This window comes from Lithobates pipiens, unplaced genomic scaffold (assembly GCF_037356315.1).
Source record: "Lithobates pipiens isolate NorthernLeopardFrog02 unplaced genomic scaffold, aLitPip1_a1.2 Scaffold_13, whole genome shotgun sequence".
Lineage (NCBI taxonomy): Eukaryota > Metazoa > Chordata > Amphibia > Anura > Ranidae > Lithobates > Lithobates pipiens.
The window spans coordinates 107115941-107131601 of record NW_027507718.1 but is presented as its reverse complement, the minus strand read 5'-3'; the positions used below and the strand labels follow the sequence as shown (position 1 = coordinate 107131601).

General features: G+C 44.5%; 1 protein-coding gene across 2 annotated transcripts in view; it reads right to left on the bottom strand.

Annotated features, from left to right (window-relative positions):
• The window catches only part of RNF38 (ring finger protein 38), a 423900-nt gene that overhangs the window by 88698 nt on the left and 319541 nt on the right, over positions 1 to 15661 (bottom strand). The window lies entirely within an intron of this gene.

The window sequence follows — 15661 nt, the reverse complement described above, 5'->3', positions numbered from 1 at the left end:
TCCATTTAATTGTAAGAAAAACATTGAAGTGATTCTGATCGGTCCGGATAGAAAATCTAACCCCCTAGAGAATAAAATGGTGGTTGTTGCAATGCTTTTTATCACATCATATTTGCGCAGTGGTCTTACAAGCGCACTTTTTTTGGGGAAAAATATACACTTTTTAAAGCGGGAGTCCGCCGGGACTCCGCGTTTTTTTTTTTTTTTTTAAAGTCAGCAGCTACAAATACTGCAGCTGCTGACTTTTAAAATAGTGACACTTACCTGTCCAGCGCGCCCGCGATGTCGGCACCCGAAGCCGATCTCTAGATCGACACTCGAGTGCTGCCGCCGCCATCTTGGGTATGGGAATCAGGAAATGGAGCCTTTCGTCTTCATTTCCCGGTTCCCTACTGCGCATGCGCGAGCCGCGCTGCGCAATGAGGACGGTCCCCGCTGCCTCTGGGATCTGTGTGTTTCCCAGCAGGCAGCGGGGCACTTGCGGAAGGGGGTGGGCACTTGCGGAAAGGGGCGTAATGTACGCCCCTTCCCGCAGAGAGCTAGCCCGGAAGTGGGTGCAGTTACCTGGATTATCCAGGTAACTGCACCCCCCTCCCCCCTGAAAGGTGCCAATTGTGGCGCCGGAGGGGGGGAGGAATCCGATGAGCGGAAGGTCCATTTTAGGGTGGACCTCCGCTTTAAAATAAAAAATAGGACAACAGTAACGCTTCTAGACGCAAATGCGGCTAAACAGAAGTTTTTAGACACCGGTTTCTAGCTGTCATGTTAAATCATTAAGGAGAGGTTAAACAACGTCCCGTAAATCGATTAATGCCCCGAGCGGATTTTCCATCGAAAAAAAAACTTGGATGGTTTTTCCGCTCAAGTTTGGCTTGCATACACACAGGGGGTCATTTACTATAGCGCCAGGAAGTACTGGGCACTATTGCAAATCATAGCATGCGTTTTAGCCCAGTAAAAGTTTAACAGGCGAATGTGCGCATGAATGTGAGCGCTATTAGCCACGAACAAGCATTAGTAAATTTAAAAAATTTGCGCAAATTTGCGTGCATTAGTGCCCCTGCGCTATAGTAAATGACCCCCACAGTTACACAAAAGTTCTCTGAGCCTTCGACTGTTAAGAACGCGGTGATGTACAACACTACGACGAGCCGAGAAAATGAAGTTCCATGCTTCAGAGCATGCATCAAATTGTTTACACGCATGCGTAGGAATTTTGTGCGTTGGAATTGCTACAGACGATCGGAATTTAAGATCAGAACTTTTTCCGACTGAGAAATTGAGAACCTGCTTTCAATCTTTCGCTGGCGGGAATTCCGCCAGCAAAACACTGATGGAGCATACACACACACACGGTCGGAATTTATGACCAAAAGCTCACATCGGACTTTTGCTGGCGGAATTTCCGATCGTGTGTACGGGGCATAACAATACAATCGTATATAATGTGGTTCCATGCGTGGGTTTCCTCTGGGTACTCCGGTTTCCTCCCACACTCCAGACATGCTAGTAGGTTAACTGCCTCCTGTATAAATTGGCCCCAGTATGTGTATGTATGAAGATGAGTAAGGGCCGGTTCACACAGCAGGCGAGGCGTCTCCGACTTGCCTCGCCGCGACCTGCGGCGACCTCAGCGGCGACTTGCAGATGACTTCTGTATAGAAGTCAATGCAAGTCGCCCAAAAGTAGTACAGGAACCTTTTTTCTGAGTCAGAGCGACTCGAGTCGCTCCTCTCAGAACGGTTCCATTGTACAGAACGGGGGCGACTTGCGGGAGCGAGTCGTGTCGCCTCGCATCGCCCGCTGTGTGAACCGGCTCTTAGGCACCTTAGACCTTAAGCTCCGTGAGGGCAGGGATTGATGTTAATGTGCAATATATATGTAAAGTGCTGTGTAAATTGACATCACTATATAAGTAGCTGAACTAAATAAATGTATGGTGCACTATGAGGTGGCCTTGCACCTGTTGATATGATATCATGCAATCAATCATTTGATGCATCTGAAACAATTGAAAAAGAATTGTAAAGCCTGTTCAATCAATATAACGAGCTTCCATTCAAGTTCCACTCTCTGGAAAGTTGGTCAGCCATGGCAGATCACCCTAGCTTCTGAGAACCAATCATATTATAGATCAACTGATTCTTTTTAAGAGTTTCTGAGAAATCAATTTAATAGATACTGTATATGTTGCATAGCTCTCTAATTTTATCAACGATGAATCAGTTGTTTGCGATTGCTCCTACGTAGATCGATCATAAATGTACGGCCACCATTACAGGCAACAACTCCCAGGTTCAGCTCCACAATCTGTACGTCATTATAGGATTACACATCCTAACGTGCCCTGGGATTCACTGAGGTCATTGTCCTCCGCCGACTCTGCTCAGTGGTTTCCTGAGATGTTTCCTGCCTACGATGAGGCTGTGCATCACTCTTGGGAAATCAGAATCTAGTGAGCACAGCTCGTTATTGTTGATGAATCCTAGAAGTGACTCGAACCTATAAGAAAGGGAGGAGGAGCGGACCTCTGGTGTTATGGGAGGGTATGACGTAACAGGATGTGAATGGCCCAGCTGCCATGTTTGGTCTGGGCAGGCATCCAGTCACATTACTCATCACACATCAGAGCTGGGAGCACACAGTACTATATTGATCTACTGTCTTCCCTCACATTTCAGGCGTTGTGCATATGTTTTGCATAATCAGGAGTGTGACTCATGTGAGAAGCTTTGTTTTGCAATGTTTTTCGTCTTTGAATGGCCAGTTTTGTTTTTGTAGAAATATAAAACCCAACGTGGAGTTAATAAAAAATCTAAAAGAAAATCAAAGGGGATTCCTCATTCATTTCTAGATGATCCAACACCAGAGGATTTCATAAATGCCAACATTGTAAAATAGATCTAGGGACGCTAGAAGACTCAAACAGTGTATGGTCAGGCAATACAAAAGTCAAAACTTTGTATTTCATTTTGAATAGAGCAGGGAAGGGTTTAAATAGTATTTAATATACAGGGCTTGAAGTATTGCCCTATTGCCCCTTACACCACCAAAGGTCTGCACATAATATTCAGTCTATATAATGCTAAAGAACTGACATAGTTAGTCTGGTTAAAAAAAAATATCCATCCAGTTCAACCAATAAAAAGGGGAGGGAAAAAAAAGACTGTCTGAGATTGTAGGCACACTACAGGACACAGTCTGAGACGTAAAATGGTAATGCCGCGTACACACGATCAAACTATCCGGCAGAAAATCCTCCTGTGTGTGGGCTCCGGCTGACTTTTTTACCCAAAAGTCCGGTGGACTTACAAAGTAGTTTTGATTCAAAAACTGTCCGCCGGACTCGCATTCCGGCGGACAATCCGGCCGTACTTTTGAAATGAACGGACTTTCCCGCACAGAGAAAAGTCAGTTCATTTTGAACGCGGCTCCAGGTAGCTGGGACTAGCGAAGGAAGTCAATGTCGCCGCCTTGGGCGGTGAGATAGACACGTCGCTGGCCCCGTCACCTGGTATGGACTTAAAGGGGAAACCCTACGCCGAAAAAACAGCGTGGGGGTCCCCCCTAGGTCCATATCAGACCCTTATCCGAGCACGCTACCTGACCAGTCAGGAAAGGGGGTGGGGACGAGCGAGCCCCCCCTCCTGAGCCGTACCAGGCCGCATGCCCTCAACATGGGGGGGTTCTTTGGGGAAAGGGGGCCGCGCGGCCCCCCCACCCCAAAGCACCCTGTCTCCATGTTGATGAGGACAAGGGCCTCTTCCCGACAACCCTGACCGTTGGTTGTCAGGGCCCCCAGATCCCGGCCCCCCACCCTATGTGAATGAGTATGGGGTACAATGTACCCCTACCCATTCACCTGTAAAAAAAATGTAAGAAAAAAACACAACACAAGGGTTTAAAATAATTTATTGCACAGCTCCGGGGGTCTTCTGTCTTGGTGGGTCTTCTCACTGGACTCCTCCGCTATCTTCTGCTAGCTCTTTTACTAGCGGAGGAGCCCGGCTTTCTTCTTTTCTGCCGAGGGTCTTCTTCCGACTTCGGGGGTCTTGTCCCCTTCTTCGGTTCTTCTTGCCGGGCCTCTGCTCCTTCTTCCAGCTCTTTTACTGGCGGTGGCCCGGTCTTCTGTCGCCGCTGTCTTCGCCACCTTCTGTTCTTCTCTTCTTCTTCCTTGAGATGTTGACTCGTCGCTTTCTCTGGCCGTAATAATAGGGACGTGTTGCGCAGTGACTTATATAGGGACAATGGCTGGGTCACTGGGTGATGTCCCCGCCCATTATGATGTTACAGTCCCAGCATCCTCTGGGACTGTGACATCATAATGGGCGGGGACATCAACCAGCGATATTCCTATATAAGTCGCAGCACGCCATGTCCCTGTCATTGCGGCCAGAAAACGCATCGACTCAACGTCTCAAGGAAGAAGAACAAGAAGAAGAGAAGGCGGCGGCGATAGAAGACCGGGCCACCACTTGTAAAAGAGCTGGAAGAAGGCGCGGAGGCCCGGCAAGAAGAACCGAAGAGGGGGACAAGACCCCCGAAGTTGGAAGAAGACCCCCGGGCGGCGCCGCCGAAGAAAGCCGGGCTCCTCCGCTAGTAAAAGAGCTAGCAGAAGAGAGTCCGGTGAGAAGACCCCCCAAGACGGAAGAAGACCCCTGGAGCTGTGCAATCAATTATTTTAAACCCATGTGTTGTGTTTTTTTTTTTTTACATTTTTTTCACAGGTGAATGGGTAGGGGTACATTGTACCCCATACTCATTCACATAGGGTGGGGGGCCCGGGATCTGGGGACTCCCGCATTCTGATAAGCCCCCCTCCCGCAGACCCCGACAACCAACGACCAGGGTTGTCGGGAAGAGGCCCTTGTCCTCATCAACATGGGGACAAGGTACTTTGGGGTCCCCCCTTCCCCAAAGCACCCCCCATGTTGAGGGCATGCAGCATGGTACGGTTCAGGAGGGGGGGGCGCTCGCTCGTCCCCACCCCATTTCCTGACCGGCTAGGTAGCGTGCTCGGATAAAGGTCTGATATGGACCTGGGGGGACACCCACCCTGTTTTTTCGGCGTAGGGCTTCCCCTTTAAGTCCATACCAGGTGACGGGGCCAGTGATGTGTCAATCTCGCCGCTCAAGGTGGCGACATTGACTTCCTTCGCTAGTCCCGGCTACCTGGAGCCGCGTTCAAAGTGAACGGACTTTCCACTTTCCTCCGTGTATGGACAAGTCCGTTCATTTCAAAAGTACGGCGGACTCCCCGGCGGAAAAGTCCGGTGTGTGGGCAGGTTTGCTCGTTCGGAATTTGGCGGACTTTTCAGCAGTTTGTCCCCAGACTACGTCCGCCGGATAGTCTGATCGTGTGTACAAGGCATAAGAGGCTGCAGGCATGCTGTACTAGTGATTGGAAACCAGAAACCTATTGTTGAAGACAGTCAGAGACAGGGAACATGTTAGAGGAGACTGGAGGTGCTAACTGGGGCCTGCAACTCGGGCATCAGAGGGTTTGAGCCTCTGTTAGGTTTGTATTGTCTTCTATTTCCTTATTTAGATTTCCCAAGTCATCCTCCAGGGCAGTTCAATACCTGCTATAAATACATGCCTAGAGATATTAAAAGCTCCCCAAGAGCAACCAGTTCTTTTGTTTCCAGCCCTAGCAGACACATCTGTTACCAGGTCAATTTTTTTTTAGATGCTTGGTCTTCTGGTGGTGACAGCTGCAGACCAGTGGCACTTGCAGACCAGAGGTGGAGATGCATGGGCATGGTGGCAGTGGTCACATAATGCTACACTGTTCACTCTGTTTTTTTTTTATAATCCTAAGCACTCCTATATGGTCAAAGGAAGACCTATTCCTCTGTGTGGTCATTACCTTGTCTCTGGCAGCCAGGCAGTGGAGTGAAATATGGCTGCTGAGTCTGGTTTGTCTGTGAGGGTTCTGTCCATAGGAGGGTCTCGGAGCTTGATGAGCATGTTGCCATAGAATGCAGTCCTCCTATTGATGGTACTGGATTCTGGGACACAGGGCATATCATACAATGGGCTGCATTGATTGGCCAGCACACAGAAAGAATGCAGAGGGTGCACACATCCCAGGTGGCTATGGGTGGTTCATCTTGCCCCCAGCTGGAAGGAGCCATATAAAGGTGCAGGGGAGATGACGTGGGAAGGTTCATACACCAGGCCACAGGTAGTCTGGTCAGCACTCTGCAGTGACGTGGTTTGTGTCCCTGCATCACAGGAAGCCATGGAGAGTACAACCTCTTTAAAGACTTTAACTACTTGATTCCCAGGTCTATCCTGACACTTCTAAGTGTAAAAATCGGCTTTTTTTTTTTTTGCTAGAAAATTACGTAGAACCCCCAAGCATTCTATATTTTTTTCAAGCAGAGACCCTAGAGAATAAAATGGTGGGTGCTGCAATTTTTTAATGTCACTTGGTATTTGTACAGCATTTTTTCAAGTGCAATTGTTTTGAAAAAAATACACTTTAGTGAATTTTAATGCACAAAAACAATATAATACTCAATTGTTTAATAAAATATGATGTTATGCTGAATAAATAGATACCCAACATGTCACGCTTTAAAACTGCGCACGCTTGTGGAAAGACGCCAAACTATGGTACTTAAAAAATCTCCATAGGCAAGGTTACCAGTTTACAGTTACACAGGAGGTCTGGTGTTGGAAACATTGCTCTTACCATAACGTTTGCATCGATACCTCATGTGTGGTGCGAAAACTGTTTATATACTGTATGTGTGTGCAACCTACGTATGCGTTCGTATGAGCACGGAAGGACACTTTTTAAAAATTTATTTTAAGGTAAATGTTTTATTTTACACTATCTCTTTTCATTTTTTTTATCAACTTTATTGCTATCAAAAGGATGAACAACATCCCTTGTGTTAGTATGGGCAGTGACAGGTACTCTTTAGTGAGGCATCTGGGATCTATTAGACCCCCACCCCAGATCTCTCCTCTGCCCTCCAAAGCATCTGATCAAACCAAGATTGGTTTGATCAGATGCTTGTTCAAGCCAGTAAAGACTGAAACCAGAAGTGACAAAATCCTTGTTGCTTCCGGTTTGTGACGTCACACAGTGGGAAGAACAACATCAGTTCCTCTCACTGTGTCCCAGGAACTGGAGGCTGCTGGTTACATTCTTACTGGGCTCCCCAAATCCACAGCAGTTCCCCGCCTTCTGCCAACTGCAAAAGTAATTTGGTGGCTTCTTAGCCACTAGCATTTTTTTTTACATTGAAGGGAATTGCTGGCCCTAAAAAATCATATCTCAATTATTGCTTTAGCAATGAGATATGACCTTTCCACTCCAGTGGTGTACTGGACAGCAAGTGGTTAAATTTGGTACCACAAAGAGGAAAGGAGTTTAGAGCATGGCCAATCCTCTCAGTACTTGGGGTCCCTTTAACCAGGTTGTCCTACACCCCACATCTAGCACTCCAGGGATCACAGTCTTGTGGAACCAGAAAAGAATGACCCTGAGGACTTCTCTAACCTAGACAAGGGGGAAGATTTCTTTCCCAGGCTTTTGGCCACAGAGCATAAGGACAAATCAAGGGTATAAAACCACTTGAAGTGCCAAAAAAGAAAGCTATAGATATTTCCAGAGACGAGATTCTACAGCCTATGAAATCAGCCAGCACCTATAATATTTTTCTAAATTCTCAGCAAAACAAAAATACAAATAATGTTATTTGGAAATTATTATTGATACTGTATGTTCTGTGCAAAAAAATCATTCTATAGACAAAAATCGTTCTATACAGACTTCAACCTATGGCGGCAGCGTAAAGAACAGATGACACGGACAGGGCAAAAACTTTGTTTAGTTGAAATTTATGGATCCTTTAACATCAGTCCTTTCTTTTTAAACCAGTATTTCTTCTTCACAGATTTGTAATGAGGTGCGTGGTAAGTGAGAGCCTTGTGTGGGTAGTGATTGCTAAGTTGTACCTGCTACTTATCTGCAGTTATTTTACCACTGAAGACTAAACATTGCCAGACAATATAAGTAAGCATCACAATCAAAATATATCTAATTCTTAACAAAAACATTAAATGGCAGCATACTCCTAGTGTCACTCTTGGCCAGGTCCATTTGTTTGCAGGCTAGCTTTAAAGAAAAAAAACCCTCTGATCCTGCCTTCCTTTGAGCTTCTGCTAGGATGTCCTCCATGACAGTGGTTCTCAACTCCTGTCCTCAGGACCCACTAACAGGCCAGGTTTGCAAGATATCTGAAATAAATTACAGGTGATATTATTTGATTGCCATATTCTAGTCTGCACCTTCCCGAGGTAATACTTAAAATCTGGCCTGTTAGTGGGTCCTGAGGACAGGGTTGATGACCACTGCCCTAGGATGTACACAATGGTGCTCCCAAGTAGCAGTTTGCTGCTATCAGTGAGACTCACAGCTAGCCATACTGCATTTGCCACATCACTGCTTAGACATGCATCCTCAGCTATGGCACTGCACAACCATGGGTGTACAACCCACAACAGGTACACATAGCCCATTAACTGTGCAAGTAATTAGGAAAACAAGCGAAAGCTATAATAATTTACTTTGAACCTTCTAAAGCAAGTTTTTTTTTTTTATATAAAAAATGTATTATTTTTTACTATATTTAAACCCGTTGAACTATTTTTTTTTTCCATTTTTATTATAATGTGTAATAGAGCTGCACGATTCTGGCTAAAATGAGAATCACGATTTTTTTGCTTAGAAGATAGATCACTATTCTCTCACGATTCTCGCAGCGTATCATCTTTCACATTAAAACAAAAAAAAAATGTGCTAACTTTACTGTTTCCTTTTTTTTTTTTAATTGAAGTGTATTTTTTCCCCAAAAATTGCATTTGAAAGACTGCTGGGCAAATACAGTGTGACATAAAAAAATAAAAAAATTGATATATATATATATATATATATATATATATATATATATATATATATATATATATATATATATATAAAATGTTTGGGGGTTCCAAGTAATTTTCCAGCAAAAAATATTGATTTTAACTTAAGAAAGAAGTGTCAGAAAAAGATTTAGACTTTAAGTGGTTAAACTTCCTGCATTTACAGTGGTTGAAAGCTTGGCAGACTGCCCAGATTATTTGTTTACACAAGAAGTCTTTTCCCTTTGATCTAAGAAGTAAGGGTTAGTTACAATGTTTCAAGTTCTACACTTGGCAGATTGCCTGGGATGCTTTCTTTTGATAGCTGAGTGAGCAGATAATCTCTCCACTTGTTTATATGAAAGAATCGCCTACTCTCAGCGGGAGAGATCGTCAGAGGGGGTGAATCGAGATTGCGTTTTTTTAACCATTAATCGCGCAGCTCTAATGTGTAAGCCTTTGGAGGATTGTAAATTGCCCACCAATGCAGGTATGTAAAACTGTCAAGCCAAACCTTTTAGGTAACATGCGATGTAATGATTTCAGTTAATTAGGCCCCAGTTGTATTACATTTAATAAAGGCTACAATTCCTTACGTAATGTTACCACTAAATAATTTTAGTAATGTTGTATAGCCCCTTTATCTGAATTTTTTTTTAACATTGCATTTGTTACTATAATATTAATGACCAATGTGCCCTTCTCTTTTTTGATGAAATTAGGTTGGTTTGGCCCTCTGTAGACATAATGTAGCCTCTAAATGATTAAAGCCCAACCTAATATAAATATCCCAGCAGTAGTTAAAATAAAAAAAAAGAAGCATTTTCATTGCAATATTTATCTGGTAGCAGGTGCTATCCTCCAAATATACTCTACTCCTGCTCCTCTGGGCAGAATGATACCCAGTGTCATTCAATCCAGTGCCCGATTAATAAGGGGGGAAAAGAACAACTGCCCAGGGCCCCCCTGCCAGAGGGTTCCCCCTTCTTTTATAAAAAAATAAAGCTTATTTTCCCTCAAGACATCAATAGTGTGTTTGTTGAGGAAATAGTCCTTTGCCAAGCTCTGGTCAGGTTTCACTCCATGTCAACAGGCAGTTTTATTACATGATGAAAGGCTTGCTGATACCTTTCCAGGTGTTAATGTAGCTCTTAGAATATATTTGAGCATGATGATCACTAGTTGTTTGGGAGAAAGGTTGTTCAGCAAATTGGCACTGATAAAGAATTATCTGAGAACCACGATGACCCATGAAAAACGAAGTGTTCTGTGCCTACTGGCTGCCGAGAGCAGTCTCCTCAATATGATAGAGTTTGATGAGCTAAAGATTTTGAAGATGCTAAGTGCAGGAAGAAGGACTTTTTTAAAATACAGTTTTGTAGTGTGAGGCATAATGGTGATGTATGACTTGGTGGTTTCAGTTACCTGTCCAATGTGTGTTTTTACAGTCAATAGAACTAAGAAAAAAAATTAGTCAATTGTCTTCTTCGGAACCTAACATATTTTCTTTTCTTTAAATGTGGTTTATCATTAATTTCAGTCCACTTTTTTTATTTGTCATATAATTCAATTTCTTTGTTGAGGTGCCACTGAACTTGAAGTGCCCTGGCCCCCCCATGGTCTAAATATGGCACTGATTCACCCCACTACCTTCGAACCCATGCTGTTGGGAACACACCTAGGCGTTCACACTACTGCTTGTGATCGGCACTCTGTGATGGACTAAGAACTTTCTACCACAAGAGAGAAGAAAAGCAGGAAACTATATATATATATATATATATATATATATATATATATATATATATATGCAATTATGGAAAAGGGGGGAGGAGCAATATTATTAACCACTTGCCTACTGGGCACTTAAACACCCCTCCTGCCCAGACCAATTTTTTTCGGTGCTCTCACACTTTGAATGACAATTACTCAGTCATGCAACACTGTACCCAAATAAATTTTTTTGTCCTTTTTTTCCCCACAAATAGAGATTTCTTTTGTTGGTATTTGATCACCTCTGGGTTTTTTATTTTTTTTGCGCTATAAATGAAAAAAGACCAAAAATTTTGACAAAAAAAACAAATTTTTCGTTGTTTCTGTGATAAAATTATGCAAATTATTAATTTTTCTTCATAAATTTTGGCCACAATTTATACTGCTACATATCTTTGTTAAAAATAACCCAAATTAGTGGATATTATTTAGTCTTTGTGAAAGTTAGAGAGTCTACAAGCTGTGGTGCAAATCATAAAAAATGTATCACATCTGATGTTCTGGTGGCCTCATTTCTTGCGACCCGAACAAGCCAGGAAAGTACAAATACCCCCCAAATGACCCCTTTTTGGAAAGTAGACATTCCAAGGTATTTATTAAGAGGCATAGAGAGGTTTTTGGTGTTGTAATTTTTTCCCACAATTCTTTGCAACATGAAGATTTTTTTTTTCCCACAAAATTGTCATTGTAATAGGTTATTTCTCTCGCATGGCATGTGTGTACCACAAATAATTCCCCAAAATATATTCTGCTACTCCTCCTGAGTATTACGATACCACATGTGTGGGACTTTTTCACAGCCTGGCTTTTTCACAGCCTGGCCACTTAGAGAGACCCAACATGCAGGGAGCATCACGTGTTCTAGGAGCATAAATTACACATCTAACTTGTTGACTACCTATTAGACATGTGCATTCGTTTTCGTCCGAATGCATTTTCGTCCGAATTTCAGCTATTTTCGTTTTCGTTTTGACAAACGATAACGAAAGCACAAAATCCGAAAAACGAAAAATCCGACATAAATAAATGCTTTATTTTCGTTTTCATTGTTACAACAGTTCGATATAGAATAGGAGATTCGACATGACTCTGACAACAATCTGTGTCTATAGAACCTGTGTTCGAATGTGCCTAACCTTACCTCTATTAGTCCAAGATTATATAGAGAAAATATTCGACAGAGAAAAAAGATTTGACAGAGAGAAAAGATTCTGCAAGATACTGTCCTAAAAAGTGTTTGGAGACCCGGGTCCTGCCCCAGGGGACATGGATCAATGCAAAAAAAAGTTTTAAAAACGGCCGTTTTTTCGGGAGCAGTGATTTTAATAATGATTAAAGTGAAACAATAAAAGTGTAATATTCCTTTAAATTTCGTAGGGGGGGGGTTGTCTATAGTATGCCTGTGAAGGGGCGCATGTTTCCCGTGCTTAGAATTGTCCCTGCACAAAGTGTCATTTATGCAGGAAAAAAAGTCCTTTAAAATCACTCGCAGCTATAATGAATTGTCGGCTCCCGTAATACAGAGAACACTCATTGAAAGTCATTGATAAAAAAATAAATAAATAAATAAATAAAAAAAGCGTGGGGGTCCCCCAAATTCAATTACCAGGCCCTTCAGGTCTGGTATGGATATTAAGGGGAACCCTGCCTCAAATTTAAGAAAAAATTTGACGTGGGGTTCCCCCTAAATATCCATAACCAGACCCTTCAGGTCTGGTATGGATATTAAGGGGAACCCCGCGTCAAATTTAAAAAAAAATTTACGTGGGGTTCCCCCTAAAAATCCATACCAGACCCTTTATCCGAGCACGCAACCTGGCAGGCCGCAGGAAAAGAGGGGGGGACGAGAGAGCGGCCCCCCCTCCCTCCTGAACCGTACCAGGCCACATGCCCTCAACATTGGGAGGATGCTTTGGGGGTCTGTGATCCCTCAAAGCACCTTGTCCCCATGTTGATGAAGACAAGGGCCTCATCCCCACAACCCTGGCCGGTGGTTGTGGAGGTCTGCGGGCGGGGGGCTTATCAGAATCTGGAAGCCCCCTTTAACAAGGGGACCCCCAGATCCCGGCCCCCCCCCTGTTTGAAATGGTAAGGGGGTACAAAAGTACCCCTACCATTTCACAAAGAAAGTGTAAAAAATGGTTAAATAAAACAAACACACTTTTGAAAAATTCCATTATTAAAAATAAAAAAATAAAAAAAAGATTCCAGCGGCGGTAATCCACTCTTGCTATCCAGCGACGGACGGTCATCTCTCCAGTGATGTCTCATGTCATCCAGCGCAGCGAATCCTCCGTCCTTCTTCTGTCTCCGTGGAGGAGACACTGCAAGGATTCCGGCGGGTGACGTTTCTTATATACGGAGGGCGGGGCCACCCGTCACCTGACCCCGCCCCCCTCTGACGCAAGGGGAAACCCGGGGTTCCCTGTGACGTAGGGGTGACCCGCACCCCTCTGATGTAACACAGGCAGGTTTCCGTTACATCAGAGGGGGCGGGGTCACCCATACGTCACGGGGAACCCCGGGTTTCCCCTTGCGTCAGAGGGGGCGGGGTCAGGTGACGGGTGGCCCCGCCCTCCGTATATAAGAAACGTCACCCGCCGGAATCCTTGCAGTGTCTCCTCCACGGAGACAGAAGGACGGAGGATTCGCTGCGCTGGATGACATGAGACATCGCTGGAGAGATGACCGTCCGTCGCTGGATAGCAAGAGTGGATTACCGCCGCTGGAATCTTTTTTTTATTTTTTTATTTTTAATAAAGGAATTTTTCAAAAGTGTGTTTGTTTTATTTAACCATTTTTTACACTTTCTTTGTGAAATGGTAGGGGTACTTTTGTACCCCCTTACCATTTCAAACAGGGGGGGGGGGCGGGATCTGGGGGTCCCCTTGTTAAAGGGGGCTTCCAGATTCTGATAAGCCCCCCGCCTGCAGACCTCCACAACCACCGGCCAGGGTTGTGGGGATGAGGCCCTTGTCTTCATCAACATGGGGACAAGGTGCTTTGAGGGGTCACAGACCCCCAAAGCATCCTCCCAATGTTGAGGGCATGTGGCCTGGTACGGTTCAGGAGGGAGGGGGGGCCGCTCTCTCGTCCCCCCCTCTTTTCCTGCGGCCTGCCAGGTTGCGTGCTCGGATAAAGGGTCTGGTATGGATTTTTAGGGGGAACCCCACGTCAATTTTTTTTAAAATTTGACGCGGGGTTCCCCTTAATATCCATACCAGACCTGAAGGGTCTGGTTATGGATATTTAGGGGGAACCCCACGTCAAATTTTTTCTTAAATTTGAGGCAGGGTTCCCCTTAATATCCATACCAGACCTGAAGGGCCTGGTAATTGAATTTGGGGGACCCCCACGCTTTTTTATTTATTTATTTTTTTATTTTTTTATCAATGACTTTCAATGAGTGTTCTCTGTATTACGGGGAGCCGACAATTCATTATAGCTGCGAGTGATTTTAAAGGACTTTTTTTCCTGCATAAATGACACTTTGTGCAGGGACAATTCTAAGCACGGGAAACATGCGCCCCTTCACAGGCATACTATAGACAACCCCCCCCTACGAAATTTAAAGGAATATTACACTTTTATTGTTTCACTTTAATCATTATTAAAATCACTGCTCCCGAAAAAACGGCAGTTTTTAAAACTTTTTTTTGCATTGATCCATGTCCCCTGGGGCAGGACCCAGGTCCCCAAACACTTTTTAGGACAGTAACTTGCAAATTAGCCTTTAAAATGAGCACTTTAGATTTTGAACGTTGGAGTCCCATAGACTTTAATAGGGTTCTAAAGTATGCTGTATACTAGCTCCGTCGAATCTTCTTTATACATTCGACAGACACCATAAGCCTTCAAAGACAGATTCGACCGTGATTCATGTGGATTTTCGGACTAATGCAATTTTTGAACGAAAAACGAAATAAATAAAAACGAATTTCGGGAGTATCTAAATAAATTAAGTTTTCAGACGAAAACGAAATTCCGAAACGAAATATTTTACTCTGCACATGTCTACTACCTATTACACTTTTGAAGGCCCTGGAGCACAAGGACAATGACACGTGACACTGACGTGGCACTGATGGCAGATGGCACTGATACGTGGCACTGATGGCACGTGACACTGATGTGACACTGATGACAGATGGCACTAATACGTGGCACTGATGACACTTGACACCGATGACAGATGGAACTAATATGTGGCACTGATGACACGTTACACTGATGTGGCACTGATGACAGATGGCACTAATACGTGGCACTGATGACACCTGACACTGATGACAGGTGGCACTAATATGTGGCACTGATGACACGTGACACTGACAGGTGGCACTGATACGTGGCACTGATGATACGTGACACTGACAGGTGGCACTGAGGACAGGTGGCACTGGGAACAGGTGGCACAGATAGGTGGTACTGGGGACAGATGACACTGATAGGTGGCACTGGGGACAGGTGGCATTGATAGGTGGCACTGGGGACAAATGGCACTGACAGGTGGCACTGGGTACAGATGGCACTGATAGGTGGCACTGGGGACAGGTCGCACTGGGGACAGATGGCACTGATAGGTGGCACAGGGGACAGATGGCACTGATAGGTGGCACTGGGGACAGGTGGGCATGTGTGTGTGTGTGTGTTTCACTGTGTGTGTGTTTTACTGTGTATGTTTACTCTGTGTGTGTGTTCTCACTGACACTGCAGCTGCAGCACGGAAGCTCTCCCTCCTCACACGCTGTCTCTGTGTGAGGAGGGGAGCCAGCGATGAGAGATGATCTCATATGTTTACATATGAGATCATCTCTCATTGGACAGGCCGATCGAGTGCTAAATGGCCGCTGTGATTGGCCATTTAGCACAATCTGTGATTGGCTTTGTCCGAGGGACATGGCCAACACAGAACTTCCCCGATGCGCGCCCACGGCGGCGCGCAGAGGGGAAGTAAATAGGAGGA